We start from the raw sequence: 14,859 nt of genomic DNA, 5'->3' as shown, positions 1-14,859 counted from the left end.
TGGAGGAGTTGATGTGTGACAACACCAGCTTCTCCAGGCATTTTATCACCACAGATGTTAATGCTACTGGGCGGTAATTATTCAGGCATGCCACTTTAGTCTTTTTGGGGGTTGGAACAATAGTGTTTTTTTTAAAGCAGAGCCAGCACTAAAATATTTCATTCCCGTCGCTGAATACATCGTGGAAACGGTATTTGCAACGGAATGCTGTCACACATGAAACCTTTTTGTTTTTCGGTTCTGAAGTTTGAAAATGAAAATAAAACGGGGGTCACCTCATAGGCTTGAAAGAAGTCCAAGCAGCATAAAAACCCACGAATTCTCACAAATTGTGTTGCATTGTGCTGCACCTTTCTTCTGCTGCTTTTTAAAATCAGCCTTAAACATTTGAATGCATACCTTACTGCTGCTAATCACATTCACGTGTTTACGAAGCTTTTTTCTGTCCGTTATGTTTTTGCTAAGCAGTTTCTCCATTTTCCTCGTACTGTGATTGTGAGTGAGCACAACAACACTGAAACAGTGTAAAGACAGATAAAAAAGTCAGGGTAAAACGCCTGACTGTCGGGAGTGGGATTTGAACCCGTGCCTCTATTTGGAGAGCGAAACACAAAGCTTAAAAGACATGAAGCTGTGAATTTGCTGTTTTAAACTGCTTGGCTATCCTGAAAAATGTGTGCTGATTGTACCAGTCGCATCCGATTTTCCGTTACTTTAGAACGATTGATATGACTGGACGAACACAATTTATGGCGTTTAGCATGACATGGAAAACAGTACCGGAGCATTCGGGTCTGGACTACCAGACTCAGAAACAGTTTTTACCCCCGCACTATCAAACTATTAAACTCACAGCCTCTCTCACTCTCTCCTCACCTCTCACCTACGATCTGAAACTCACAGTGCCTTCTTTCTTACCAAAAACCCAAACACACATTGAAAATCTACCTCTACCATACATGTCAAAAGCTCACTCCCCATCATTTCTATCCCTTTATTTCATTCTTTTGATGCATGTTTTTGCACATAACCTGTTACCTTTTTGTTGTTTTGCACACTGCCTGTTGTTGTTTTTTGCACATCGGCTGTTGTCTCTTTCTTTTGTTATACAATTGTATTGTTGTTGTGTTTTTTTCTTTGTACTACTTATGTCCGAGAGCTAGCTAAATACCATTTCGTTATTCCATATACCTGCGTATGAGTATAATGACAATAAACTTGAACTTTTAACTTGAATTTGAACTTGAACTTGACATAGTCTTGCAGGCAGTATATTATTTTATCGTTTACTCATATAAAAAAACATGGTCTTCTCGTTCCTAAGTCAGATTTTTAGTGCTTTCGAACGTTACTTCCAACCTGGACTGACAGCTCACCAGATCTGTTTGTGATCAGACCATGGAGTCAGGGGCTGTACCAAGCGCACGTTCCTTCCCAATGCTGAGGCGATCATTCAGAAGATGGGTGTGAAGAGAGATAAGCTTTGTCGACTAAAAAACAAGGCAGGATATGCACGAATACTAATCACTGGCGACAGTTATGCTCTCTTACTATTGAGATCCCTACATTGCAAGTTTTTTTAAGACTTTGAAACTAAAGGAAAGCGGTGACAGATGAAACAGGCACAGGTGGGGCTTGAACCCACGCTCTTCAGTTTACGAGGCCAACGCCTTACCACTTGGCCAACGCGCCTTTGAGTAAGCATGGGAAGAAGGTTGTTCAAATTATTTTTTTCTGAATCTGGTTTACATCGCCTGGATGCAGCAACAACAATAAAAGGTATACTTGTCCTTAAACTCGGACGTGATGTTCTGCAGACATGTGCACAATGTCCTGTTTTCTTGCAGTGTAGACATTTTGCTGTTCACGCTCCGCATTCATCTGCTTTGTGCGTTGTTAGTCCGCACCTGTAACATGTAATGTCAGCCGTCCCCTGTTCTTCTATTTCTCTAGCATGACTGTGTCCTGCTGCTCGGCTTTTGTTTGTAAAGTTTGAGCGAGCGCCCCGTTCAGTGTCACTTTGTCACTGTGGTCAGAAAGCATTCTTGATTCTGCTTGAGCTGCTTCATGAATTCTAGCGACTGTAAGAGCTCTTTTTAAAGTCAGCCCTTCCTCCTGCAGCAATTTATAGTCTCTTATGTGTACATTTTTCCACAAGTTGATCTCTTAACATGTCAGTTTCCAATACTCCAAAGTCACAAGATTTAGCCAATTCTCTTAGTGCAGTCACAAAAGCATCAACAGATTCGTCCTGAGACTAAGTTCTCTGCCTAAATTTATGCCGTTCCAAAACCACATTTCTCCGCGGTGTAAAGTAAGCGTCTAAGGCAGCTACAGTCTGTTCATATGTACCTTTTTCTCCAGGGAGATTGGCGAAAATCCGCTGCACGGGAGCCCCGATACAGTGCAGTAATGTAGCACGTCTCACAGCATCCTGAGCTTCTGTAGATCCACCGGCTATTTCAAAAAAATCTGTACGACTCCATCCATATCTTGTATTCCGTATACAAATCCGGAGCTACGAGGTTCAGTAGAAGCGGTGAAAAAAGCCGGGCATAAGCAAAGCTTCTCGGCGCGGCTGCCATATCTTCCAATGGGCAAGCTAAACGAACAGTCAGAAAATTCAAAAGTTCGTTTCTACCAGCAAGAGAACTAAAATCTGCAGTGTTCTGCTCGCTTTGAGTCCGTCAAGCACTCATCTCTCGTCGCCATAAATGTTGTGTATCTTAATAAAGAGACGTTTTAATATTATTTTAACTATTTTGTTAACTACACAGATCATGCCCTTACACCTTATATTCCTGCTTTCTACTCTCGTTCTGTTGTCTCGCGATGTCTACTCACTAAACTACATTTAGCATGACTTCTTGTTGCAGTTGAGCTCAAAGCTGGAGATGATCTCCATGTTCTACCGCACTAACTAGTCCGAAACGTAGTACACAGTACACACTTTTTAAGTGAAGTCAGGTTGTTAAAAAATTAAACCAGCGCCCTGTCACAGAAACGTACCCCAGTCTCCCGCGCAACAAGCGGGGGTACTCAGCACTATACTGTACTAACGAGGAGCGCTTGTCTGCAGCTGAGCGTCAGCTCTGTTTACTGTCGGCAGTCATTTCCTCATTTCCAAAGACTTTTTCACCTGCTCTCAACTTTTAAAGACGGTCATAAACGCTCAAGAAGTAATTAATGTCAGTTGGAAGTCTGTTTCTGTTGTCTCAGCTCTTGATAAAGACAAGCCGTGCGTGGGAGACTCCCTCCCTGAAGACGTTTGCCGTCACCCTGCGAGGGAGAAGAGCCATCAATCACCAAAGCAACCACTGAGACAGTTAACATTAAACACGTGAAATGCGAGATGTTGTGATTTTTTCCCCCGCTTAAGGCTTCTATCGATCCTACTCTAACGAGAAAGACCTCTTTATTAGAAGTGAGATTTTAGCAAACGTCTCCAGGGGTAACTGCGACCTGAACGCAACGGCATCTTGCCTGTGGTACTTATAATGAAGTATATATTTTATTTCTTTCTACTCGTTGATAAGAAAAAAAGTGAAATCATGTAATTAGGGATATGTCTTTTTTTCATGGGGAAAACTAGCCCGAGCAAAAGTTTAGAGCAGCGCTCAATAAAAATGATCAGAACCCGAAAGCGCTTTTTATGCGGATCAGTATATTCCGATACCACTGGTTCTGCAGAAGAAATAAGAAAAGCCGAACTCAAAGCAGAAACGTGTTGCCATTACGGGTACTCTGTCTGCAGCTGCTTTAAGATCTACTCACACCACGATGCCATTAAGGCTACCTAGTTAAAAAAAACATCGTCACCTTTTTGAACGTGATTATTAGACACCCGTTAAATCTCAACCGAGGTTTCTTGAGAGATCGTTCAGCGAGCGAGTAATAAAAAACTACTTCGCTTCCAACCTCTGCTGTCACTGTAAACTCGGACGTGATGTTCTGCAGATGTGCAGTGTGCCTTTCCTCTTGTCGTATTCAAGAGTACTCACTGTGTGAGCCTCTCACTGCGTGTCCTGTACTCTACTGTGATTTAATTTAGATAATGACGTGGAGTAGAGTGACAAGATCTTCTTGAACATTTTCGGTTTGTGAAATGAAACACTAAATACACTACTGTAAATACAAGTAATGGACATTTAAAATAACCACAGTACAGCTAGAAGAGTGAAAGATAAAAGACTATTTAGAATGACATTCACAATAGACTTAAGAATAGCACATCCGCCCGAACAGGGACTTGAACCCTGGGCCCTCAGATTAAAAGTCTGATGCTCTACCGACTGAGCTATCCGGGCTCTGAAAGAAAGTCACCACTGTCGGGATCCTCGCAAGTCACGTGTACCATTCCCAGTAGAATGAGTGAGAAATACAGCATGACATGGGTAGTTAAGGGGCTCCCACAGTCCATCTTTCCTCACATTACTGTTTTTTTTCAATAGCATTTTGACCTTTTTTCACATTCAGATTTTTTTCACATTTAATAAAATCTTTTAATCAACAACATTAAAAAGAAAACAAATGGAACATTTTTTGGAACAATAATTAAAAAAAAAACTTTCAATGCCTTGGTTGTATACTTGTGCACACCCTTTATAAAGGGAGTTGCAACAGTGCTGAAATTTAAAGAGCATTTCTGTAGAGAAAACAGCCTTGATGTTAAGCTTAGGGAGCCTGTCTTTTAGAAATTCTATTTCTTAACACCTTGCACAGCCTCCCGCCAGACTAACAAATATTTTTTTGGAGAAATTGACTCACACACCGGAAGACACTAACGTTTATTTACGTTAGAGCATGTGAATAACAGTTTAACCGAAAAAGGTTGTAATTGTGATTTTGTTAAAATTCAATAAATCGTCTATCAACAGTTAGAATTCATTTAGAAATTGTTTTATTTAATAAACTATAAGACAATTAAGAGAGTTTATAGGTCATATCCGTCGCTTATGTTCTTTTAACTCTAGCGTTCAGGATCCAAACCCAGGTGCGGACGATTGTGTTTCTTGAATCTCTTGTAATCATCAAAAGTCGATGTGTAGTCCTTCAGTACTTTCTCGAGTTGTGCCATGGATATTTTATACGATCAATACTTGTCATGCTCTTTTGCATTTTCCTTAACAAACGGAAAAAGTTCAAGGTGTGTTTATGGCTGTGCTTCACATCTACACGAGAGCAGTACAGGACACGGAGTGAGGAGTTCGTGAAGCTTTCAGTTTAGTGCTGAGTTCAGAAGGAGGATTCGCTCGCTGAATGATCAATCAAGAAATCCCGGGTGAGATTCAACAGGTGTTTTCTGCAACAGCCACGACAAGTGTGAAGCAATCTCTGGATTTCCTGACTTTGAACTAAATTATTAGTTCAAATAATTTAGGATTTAACAGAACTAAAAGAGGTACATTTAAAATAGCAGCGCAACCCTGCAGCACGTCGAGTTTAATTGTGTAAACTGCATTTAATTGTGTAAACCTGGCTCTCTCTGAACACGAGCAAAGAGTTCTCACTCAACAGAAGATTGCGATGCGAGTACTCTAATATAAAAGCACCTGGAGATACCAGGGATTGAACCCGAGACCTCATACATGCAAAGCATGCGCTCTAACACTGAGCTACATCCCCGATGATAAAGTTTATGGAACAGACTTAGAGATGTGCAAATGCTCACTGATCACACCACTCACGAAGAATGCCTGCAGTTTCCCACTTTCGCGTTTCTTCTACTACAGAGTAAATTCATAGGAATGAAGAAATAAGGAAGGAAAAATAATCGCATCGAAGCTTCAAGAGACTGGGCACAAATTAATCTGTTATTTTTGTATCCAGTTACATGGGCGACGGTGGTTGATTCCCAGACGGGGGAGTGCTTTTTTTCTACCTCCTTACTCGACTGTCTTTCAATTCTATTTTATTTGAAAGCTTTTTGCATCTTTTAAGTGCTCTTGATTAAACTATCCATAGAAAAACAGCAGTACTGATGATTTAACGCAAAAGGGTGAAACAACGCCCCAACCACAGGAATGGTAACAGGAAGGATCGTGTTCTTATTTAATATGTCCTTTTGAGATGTCTTGTCAATGCTCACAGGCGGTAGAGCTGAATAATTTACTTTTAGTGGTGTTTTTAAACAAAGATGGAACACGTTCTTTCTATACCAGGAGAAAAGGAGCAGACTTTACCTTTAAGTGGCAAAAATGACACCTTATCAAAGCTAATATTAATTAAAATGATATCACAACAAAGGATTTGAGCCTTGAGCTTTCATTGGACGTCTGTGTCTCCATAACTTTGTAGGTGAGAGAGAGGATTGTGATAATTTGTAAGGTCTTCTCGGAAGTGCGTTGGTGGTACAGGCGCCTTCCAAATAATTGAGTCAGGTTTGAATCCCAGCCAGTGCAAACCCGAATCTTTTCAAGATAATCTGTGGTCCGCTAACACATCTTTTGAAACACTACAACAGGTAACACCCCGTGTGAAACATCGTGAGCATCTGTTAAACCTCTCTACCTACCCGTTCCTCACAGAGACATGACGAGGGTCTAAAGGGACATTTTGAGCCGTAGAAACATTTTATCATTCAGTAATTTCCTGTGCGGTCAGGCCAGTTCCACTTTAACTGCGCCCGACAACGGAGGTCGTTTTGAAAACAACGAGAGTAAAGGGACACTGCACGTCTGCAGAACATCACGTCCGAGTTTAAGGACAGCAAGAGATTGGAAGCTAGGGAGTTTCGGGTCTGTGTTTTTATTATAGGTTCAAGAAAATCTGAATACCTTTTCAAGAAGTATTTCAGAATCCCAGTCAAATCCAGTACAAATGCCGCATAGATCTGCATTGTACAATTAGTATACTGTTTGTCCATTGAATCAAACATGCCTTATGAAGCATTTCTAAAACAGGAGAGATTGTTAGGGAATGCGTCTTCCTGTAAAAATAAAATGACTTCAAGGGCACTATAAGCAGAGGTGCTCTACAGGAAAAACTATTGCCAGAGATGCCAAAGAGGTCGAGATTTCACCACATGAGAGAAAGCATCTCAGAAAATGAAGTTGCGGTCGTTTCCACGCGTTATAAAACCACTAGGTCAAACAACAAGAGCTGAAGAGCCGCTGTTGAGAGTAACACGGCCGAGCGCTCTAAGGAGCTGGCTTAAACCTCCAGTCTCTTCAGGAGCATCTGTTGGAGTTGCACTGCTACAGCGCATCTCCTTGTTAAGTATCCCTTTTATTGTTGTTGCTGCCTCCAGGCGATGTAAACCAGGTTCAGAAAAAAATAATTTGAACAACATTATTCTCCTCTTTATTTGAAGGCGCGGTGGCCAAGTGGTAAGGCGTCGGTCTCGTAAACCGAAGATCGTGGGTTCAATCCCCACCCGTACCTGTTTCGTTTGTCTCCGCTTGCCTTTAGTTTCAAAGTCTTCAAAAAAAATGTAGGAGTCTCAATAGTAAGAGAGCATAACTGTCGCCAGTGATTAGTGTTCATGCTTATCCTGCCTTGTTTTTTAGTCGACAAAGCTTGTCTCTCTTCACACCCATCTTCCAAATGATCGCCTCAGCATTGGGAAGGAACCTACGCTTGGTACAGCCCCCCACTCCATGGTCTGATCACAAACAAATCTGGTGAGCTGTCAGTCCAGGTTGGAAGTAACGTTCGAAAGCACTAAAAATCTGACTTAGGAACGAGAAGACCATGTTTTTTTATACGAGTAAACGATAAAATAATATACTGCCTGCAAGACTATGTCAAGTTCAAGTTCAAATTCAAGTTAAAAGTTCAAGTTCAAGTTTATTGTCATTATACTCATACGCAGGTATATGGAATAACGAAATGGTATTTAGCTAGCTCTCGGACATAAGTAGTACAAAGAAAAAAACACAACAACAATACAATTGTATAACAAAAGAAAGAGACAACAGCCGATGTGCAAAAAACAACAACAGGCAGTGTGCAAAACAACAAAAAGGTAACAGGTTATGTGCAAAAACATGCATCAAAAGAATGAAATAAAGGGATAGAAATGATGGGGAGTGAGCTTTTGACATGTATGGGAGAGGTAGATTTTCAATGTGTGTTTGGGTTTTTGGTAAGAAAGAAGGCACTGTGAGGTTCAGATCATAGGTGAGAGGTGAGGAGAGAGTGAGAGAGGCTGGGAGTTTAATAGTTTGATAGTGCGGGGGTAAAAACTGTTTCTGAGTCTGGTAGTCCGGACCCGAATGCTCCGGTACCGTTTTCCATGTCATGCTAAACGCCACAAATTGTGTTCGTCCAGTCGTATCAATCGTCCTAAAGTTACAGAAAATCGGATGCAACTGGTGCAATGATTGCACACATATCTTTAGAACAGTCGAGCGGTTTAAAACAGCAAATTCACAGCTTTGTGTCTTTTAAGCTTTGTGTTTCGCTCTCCAAATAGAGGCACGAGTTTAAGTCCCACTTCTGACAGGCGTTTTACCCTGTCTTTTTTACCTGCCTTTACACTGTTTCAGTCTTGTTGTGCTCACTGACAATCACAGTACGAGGAAAACGGAGAAACTGCTTAGCAAAAACATAACGGACAGAAAAAAGCTTCGTAAACACGTGAATGTGATTAGCAGCAGTAAGGTATGCATTCAAATGTTTAAGGCAGATTTCTAAAAGCAGCAGAAGAAAGGTGCAGCCTTTGTGAGAATTCGTGGGTTTTTATGCTGCTTGGACTTCTTTCAAGCCTATGAGGTGACCCCCGTTTTATTTTCATTTTCAAACTTCAGAACCGAATAACGAAAATGTTTCATGTGTGACAGCATTCCGTTGCAAATACCGTTTCCACGATGTATTCAGCGACGGGAATGAAATGTTTTAGTGCTGGCTCAAAGGCGAGGAATTTCAGAAAAACCTGGAAAAGCAACGCTTGCAGTAAATGACATATCGAAAGCGTGTAGTCAGCATGAGCAGAACAACGCAATGCTCTGTAAAAACGATCTGAAGCCGCAATTACTCTTTTATCTCAGGCAGTTCATTCCGATACGATGTTTCCGCAGACTAAATGAAATGCCGAACTCCAAGCATGTTGTTGCCATTATTGTACTCCTGCTGAAAGAAGAAAGAAAGAAAGGTGTCGTAAATGAACTTTGTCGCCCGTGGGAGATGTCAAGCGCATTGGACATGAAAAGTGCCGGATAAAACCCATTTCTATACGTTTCTCTTAGTGTCGGGGCTCCTATTGAATCTAAAGGAGGCAACGTGCTCAGCCAGCCGACTCAGCGCTTACTGAACGCAGGTGTCTCAGAGCGGTGTGTCCAAGTCGCAGTAAAAGAGGGGGATTCTGCCGGCGCCGTGGCTTAGTTGGTTAAAGCGCCTGTCTAGTAAACAGGAGATTCTGGGTTCAAATCCTAGCGGTGCCTTTCTTCCTGTCTTCTCGCACCGTTTATTGTTATAGAGAACATGCTTCTGCATTACCTCAGTCAATATCACCGGGAATGTGAATAGAAATGTAAACATCAATATTTCTGCTCTCTCCTGAGAAACACAAGTATAGAGTCAAAACACAATAAATAATGCTAAAAAATTATTCAGTTAACACCCAGATGTGACAAAACACATTTAAGACTTACATCCCCTTTAAATATGTATTTCCTTAATATCAGTTCTCTTCCCTCCCCAGGACACCTGCAAATTCACTAGAGCATATTAAAAGCTGTGTGTAAGTCTTACATGTGTTCTGTCACATCTGGGTGTTAAATTAATAGATGTGTTGTGTTATTTAATATGATTTGACTCCATGCTTGTGTTTCTCGGGAGACAGCAGAAATATTGGGGATTTGCGGCTACAGAAAATAATGTGAACTTTACAGGCAAAAGTAAGGTTAAGTTAAAGAAACAAAAACGTATTGTCACCTTTTTCAACGTGATTTTTTAAGACATTTGTTCGGAATAGTATATCTTCTCGTGTCTGTGGCTGTTATCCTACAATAACGGTGGTGAAATAGCAGGAATGTGCGGAAAGAATCGGAGATTGAACAGAAGACTCATCCAGTCGATAGTAAGGTTGTGTAGGACCGCACACCCTACGATGTCAGTGTTGAGTAGTGAGGTTTAAAGGCTTCTTCACGAACCAGGAAGGAGTACAAACCTAAAGTCTTCTGATCCGTAATCAGACACGTTATCCATTGCGCCATTGGCGTTTGTATTGCATTCAAAGCCGCTACTATTCATGTGTCTTGTATGTGTGTCTAGTTACTACGTCTTTCATTATGCCTGGTTTAAAATAATGTATCTTTAAAACAGACAAAGGGTTTATGAGTCTCCCTGAAATTCACACACGAAGAATAAAAAATATCGCGTTTAAAAAGAATACAGAGATGCCGGCGATAGAAAACGGAGCGTCTTAAGTGCGCGCTATCACTGAACTAAACTCCCGATCGATAAGTTTGTCGGCGGCTTTTTAATTGTGTTAGGAAGAGCAAACAGTCCACAGTGTACATTTTAAAGGTCTGAGCAAAACAATCAGACGTGAGGATTAGGATTAGGATCCAGAACAGGAGCCTTTACTTCTTTATATACTGAGCTTTCGGGTGAACGTCAAAGTGAAAGACAAATTCGCAATTTTCACTTTTTGATTAAGGAACAAGAAAACACCATCCTTCGAGCTGGATTCAAACCAGGGACATAAGAAATGCCCACTGTTTTTGTCTATAGTCTTAAGATCTAGCAATTGAGCTATCGAGAGGTCGGAAAGTAAACGCTTTTTCACACGTGTAGCCCAATGTAGTGTAGTGTTCCTCTATTTAAATCCCAGTTCGACGTCAAAATACTCACTCCCATAGTCTCGTTCAGAAGAAGAAATGGACCAGGCTTCCACTGTATAAACGTCCAGAGTTCTTATAAAACGTTTGAAGGGACATCAGTGCAGACTGAAATTGACCCGTTTTCTAGTGGGATCAGGATCATATAAAACCTTTCTTTTGGATTGAGAAGAGGATCATGGAGACACTCAAAATATCCCTGTCTTTGCTTCTTTCAAGGATGAATGGAGTATTGAGCTGCAAGCATCGGTTTAAATCAAAACTCTCTGCTACTGCAGTTGCTTGTTTGAGAGTTTCTTCAAATCTTTCAACTGAACGTTGATATCAAGAGATATTGACGGTAATATCATAGGGACTTTGGTTTTCTTTTGATCGAAAATTGTATTAAAATACAAGCCTCTTTCACAGTTGTATACAGTAATACTTTCCCTTGCATCCTAAAATTTCTAAATACCACAAAGTTACAACATATGGAATAGCATTTATTTTAAAATGTATTTTAAAATTTGCATTTATTTAGAGCTATATTTAGAGCTTAGTAAAGATAGCATTGCTAATATTGATGGAGTAGAAATGTAAGATGAATTGATAGCTTTTTCTGAACTAAAAAAGTCCTACAACGCCTCCTGTAACAGTAGCGAGAGAACAAAGGTTTGAGGGTGGGTACCCACCTGTATAAGAATAGTATTCTGCCAGTGCTGTGGTAAAGCTGGTTAAAAGACTTGTTTCATAAAGAGGAAATCCTGGATCCGATTTCCAGCGGTACCTTTTTTTTTCCTGTCTTGTTTTACAGAACATGTAATTTGGGACACTCAAAGAGTTCTTGATTTGGTTTAATGCGTTTATTCATTTCCTTTGCAGAACAACTTGTTTTTTTTAAAATCATACAGCTTGCGAAAGATGAAATGCGAGCGAATTTTTTTGTTCACCAAAAGTATGTAAATGAAAAAAAGCGTAAGGTGTAAGCATTTCTGTGGTGCAATCGGTTAGCGTTTTCGGCTATTAATCCCCAGGTGGGTTTTTTGATCACACCCAGGGACGCACTTCTTCCTATAGTAAACATCATCACCGCAAAAATTTAATTGTTCCGCAAAACCTGAACTATTTTGATATTTGCAGTAGTAAACAATTGAGTACCAGAGTCAACATTACCGGGAATTTCCAATAATTACCGACATTGGCAACTTGCAAGCAGTTAGTATTCACCCATAGAATTATATGTTCCAGTGAGTGAGGGAGAATTCACTTATGCTCCCGTTGCATCTTCAGCTAAAGTAATTTAAAAAACATTGCAAAATTGTTCGAGAACTTGTCAAGCAAAAACAACAGATCGCCGGAGTTCTATTTTAATATTTTCGTATTTTTACCTTAATTTGAATATAAATGTTAACATAAACGCTGTTCAATATAATGTAATGTTGTTGTACTTTTAAAATATTTTAGCTGAGGGTGAGAGGGGGGATATTACGCCTTGCCAAACATCTAAAATAACTGTAAAAGGGGATGGCATTTTAATAAAACTGGCAATCAAAAGAAAGTTACAATTTGTATGGTATTATACTCAATATCCCTCGATATTGAAGGTCAGATGAGGAATTTGAAGAAATTATCAAAGAAACAACGGCAATAGCAGAGGATGTTGATTTTGAACCAGTGTTTGCACCTCAATAATCCATCAATCTTCGCTTGACAGGCTTCCTCAAGATATTCGGTGTTCTATACAAAAAATCGACAATTAAGCGCAAATGTGACAAGAGGCAAAGACTGCGGTAGAGGAGGAATAAACTCCACACGATGACTGTATGTATACGTCTGTCTAATATTCGGCCCCTGCAGGGGCATCATATTCTCTGAACTGCCTGCCAGCGTGTGTACGGGCTTATAATTCAAGAATATCAATGGTCAGTCGCTTACAACGGGTGTTTGTGTTTGTATTATTTAGAGAATTGAAAAAACATTTTCTAAACTACAGCTCGAATGAAATTTAAAAAAGTTTATTTGTCTCTTTGCTGTAACAACTGTGCCAAAACTATTCAGATACATCAAAATAGCATCAGAATGTAACTAGATTTTATTGGATTTTAGGAAATGTATTTTTGCGCATTTCTCTATACAATCAGAATACCTTCCTGTTTTCACCGTGTTTATTGTTTCTGCCTATGATCTCGGAAAGAAAGACCCAGTATCTGTTCACCGAAATATTCCAGGAGTTTGATATGGTTTGAGAGGAGTGTATGAAGGTAATGAAGGAGGGGGGACACGCGCATTCCGCACGGGGAGCGCAGAGCAATGAGTCTGCAGCTCTCCGAGTCTTTTCTTATACAACCTCCCGGAGTCCGGACACACAGCGTCTCCAGCCAGTGTTGAGGGTTTACAGTTCAGAAAACGGCTGTCTCGAGCAGAAACTGATCTTCCTGCTTTAGTTAAGGTTTGGTTATTGTGGGGGTTTAGCGCTTGTATCTCTCTTCTCTTACTAAACACTATCTACTGTAAAGTATATAAATAGAAGCAAAAATGCAGCTAAAATACTTCAGTAAGGCCGAGCAGATAGGAAAGTTTAATAAAAATGTTCTATGATCTATGTTCTAGTTGCCCATATTTTTTAAACTCTCTGTTCGAGCTCTGATTTAATCCTCTCGGCTCCTGCCGCTGTCACTGGGAGAGTGGCTGCATTCCATAGGGCTACAGGCTGATTTCACATTTAATGAAATACAGGGGAAACCGCAGGGAAAACAATATGTTTTAATACGTCTTCTTCTGGATTTATATTTCGGTCTTTCACCTTTGAATGCATACCTTGACCGTAAATCTTTACTCGATTACAGGCACCCCAAACAGTTCTTAAGGGAGAAATCGAAGCCTATTTGACTTTCTGCTAATCACATTGAAGTGTTCACGAAGCATTTCCCTGCCCATCATGTGCCCGCAAGCCGGTTTCTCCGTTTTCTTCTTTCTGTCGTTGTCAGCGAGCACAAGAAGACAGGAAAAATGCAAGAGAGGGAAAAGCTGTCAGGAGTGGGATTTGAACCCACGCCTCTATGCAGAGACCAGAACACCCAAGCAATGGAAAGACAGGAGTCCTTGCGTCTGGCGCCTTAGACCACACGGCCATCCTGACGAGATACGTCAGTTGGTGTGATAAAAGCACCAGTAGTTCACAAAACTGAGAAATGCTTTGCTGGAGAAGCGCCACGTTGCCTAATGTTGCCTAAACGGATCGCGGAAATCAAATATTCGGATCGATTTAGAGTGTGCTTTACAGCCTTTGTGTAATATTTTAAATTGTTTTAAAAAAGTGTGTACTGTGTACTACGTTTAGGACTAGTTAGTGTGGTAGAATATGGAGATCATCTCCAGCTCTGAGCTCAACTGCAACAACAAGTCGTGCTGAACAAAGTCAGAGTTCAGCTGAACCTTTGCTCAGTGTGGTGCTCAGGACTCAGGAGTATTATTGTGGTTCTAATTAGCACAAACTGCAGGGGTCCTGAATCAGAACATTTCAATTTATCTGTTCAGTAAGTTAAAATGCAGGACACATTAAAATCGGATTATTACTGTGTCTCTGTCCCGTTTGTATATAACCGAATGTTTAAAAGATACCAGTAAGGACACACAACTACTAATGCGGTACTTATTGGAAATAGTCCCAAAACAAGTACGTCCGGCAGCTGGTAATAATTTTGCAGTGACTCTTTGAAGATTTACACTCTATTTAAATATTAATTTACTAAATTTCAGTTCTCTTTTCTCACACTCCCTGGCATAACTGAACTCTCACTCTCGCATACTAAAGGCTTTACATGCATTAGCTATGATACAGATTCTAATAAAGACAGAATGAAACTGCTTGTTTTGTGTCTCATGGTGATCCTCTTCTCGATCCAAATGAAATGTTTAATATGATCCCTCGAGAAAGAAAGGTGTCAATTTCCGCCTGGAATGATTGATGCTCCATCAAACATTTTGTAATATCTCCAGAAGTTTATACAGTAGAATCCTGGTTTGTGGCTTAAATTCAAGGTAAACAAGACTAAGGAAACGAGTTGGAAACAATGTCGATCTGGGATTTAAATCA

General features: G+C 40.4%; 4 non-coding genes across 4 annotated transcripts; 2 read left to right on the top strand and 2 right to left on the bottom strand.

Moving 5' to 3' along the window:
• Positions 1–4,234: 4,234 nt before the first annotated feature.
• Positions 4,235–4,307, bottom strand: trnak-uuu (transfer RNA lysine (anticodon UUU)). The gene has a single exon. It is a non-coding gene; the product is annotated as a tRNA-Lys (tRNA).
• A 3,004-nt stretch (positions 4,308–7,311) lies between these two features.
• On the top strand, positions 7,312–7,383 carry trnat-cgu (transfer RNA threonine (anticodon CGU)). Its single transcript has one exon. It is a non-coding gene; the product is annotated as a tRNA-Thr (tRNA).
• Positions 7,384–9,309: 1,926 nt separating this feature from the next.
• On the top strand, positions 9,310–9,383 carry trnat-agu (transfer RNA threonine (anticodon AGU)). Its single transcript has one exon. It is a non-coding gene; the product is annotated as a tRNA-Thr (tRNA).
• A 4,408-nt stretch (positions 9,384–13,791) lies between these two features.
• On the bottom strand, positions 13,792–13,902 carry trnal-caa (transfer RNA leucine (anticodon CAA)). Its single transcript has 2 exons — positions 13,865–13,902; positions 13,792–13,837 (listed from the first exon to the last, which is right to left on the bottom strand). It is a non-coding gene; the product is annotated as a tRNA-Leu (tRNA).
• Positions 13,903–14,859: the final 957 nt, after the last annotated feature.

Source organism: Lepisosteus platostomus, chromosome 5 (assembly GCF_059453375.1).
Source record: "Lepisosteus platostomus isolate fLepPlt1 chromosome 5, fLepPlt1.hap1, whole genome shotgun sequence".
Lineage (NCBI taxonomy): Eukaryota > Metazoa > Chordata > Actinopteri > Semionotiformes > Lepisosteidae > Lepisosteus > Lepisosteus platostomus.
This window is presented reverse-complemented; position numbering and strand designations above follow the sequence as displayed.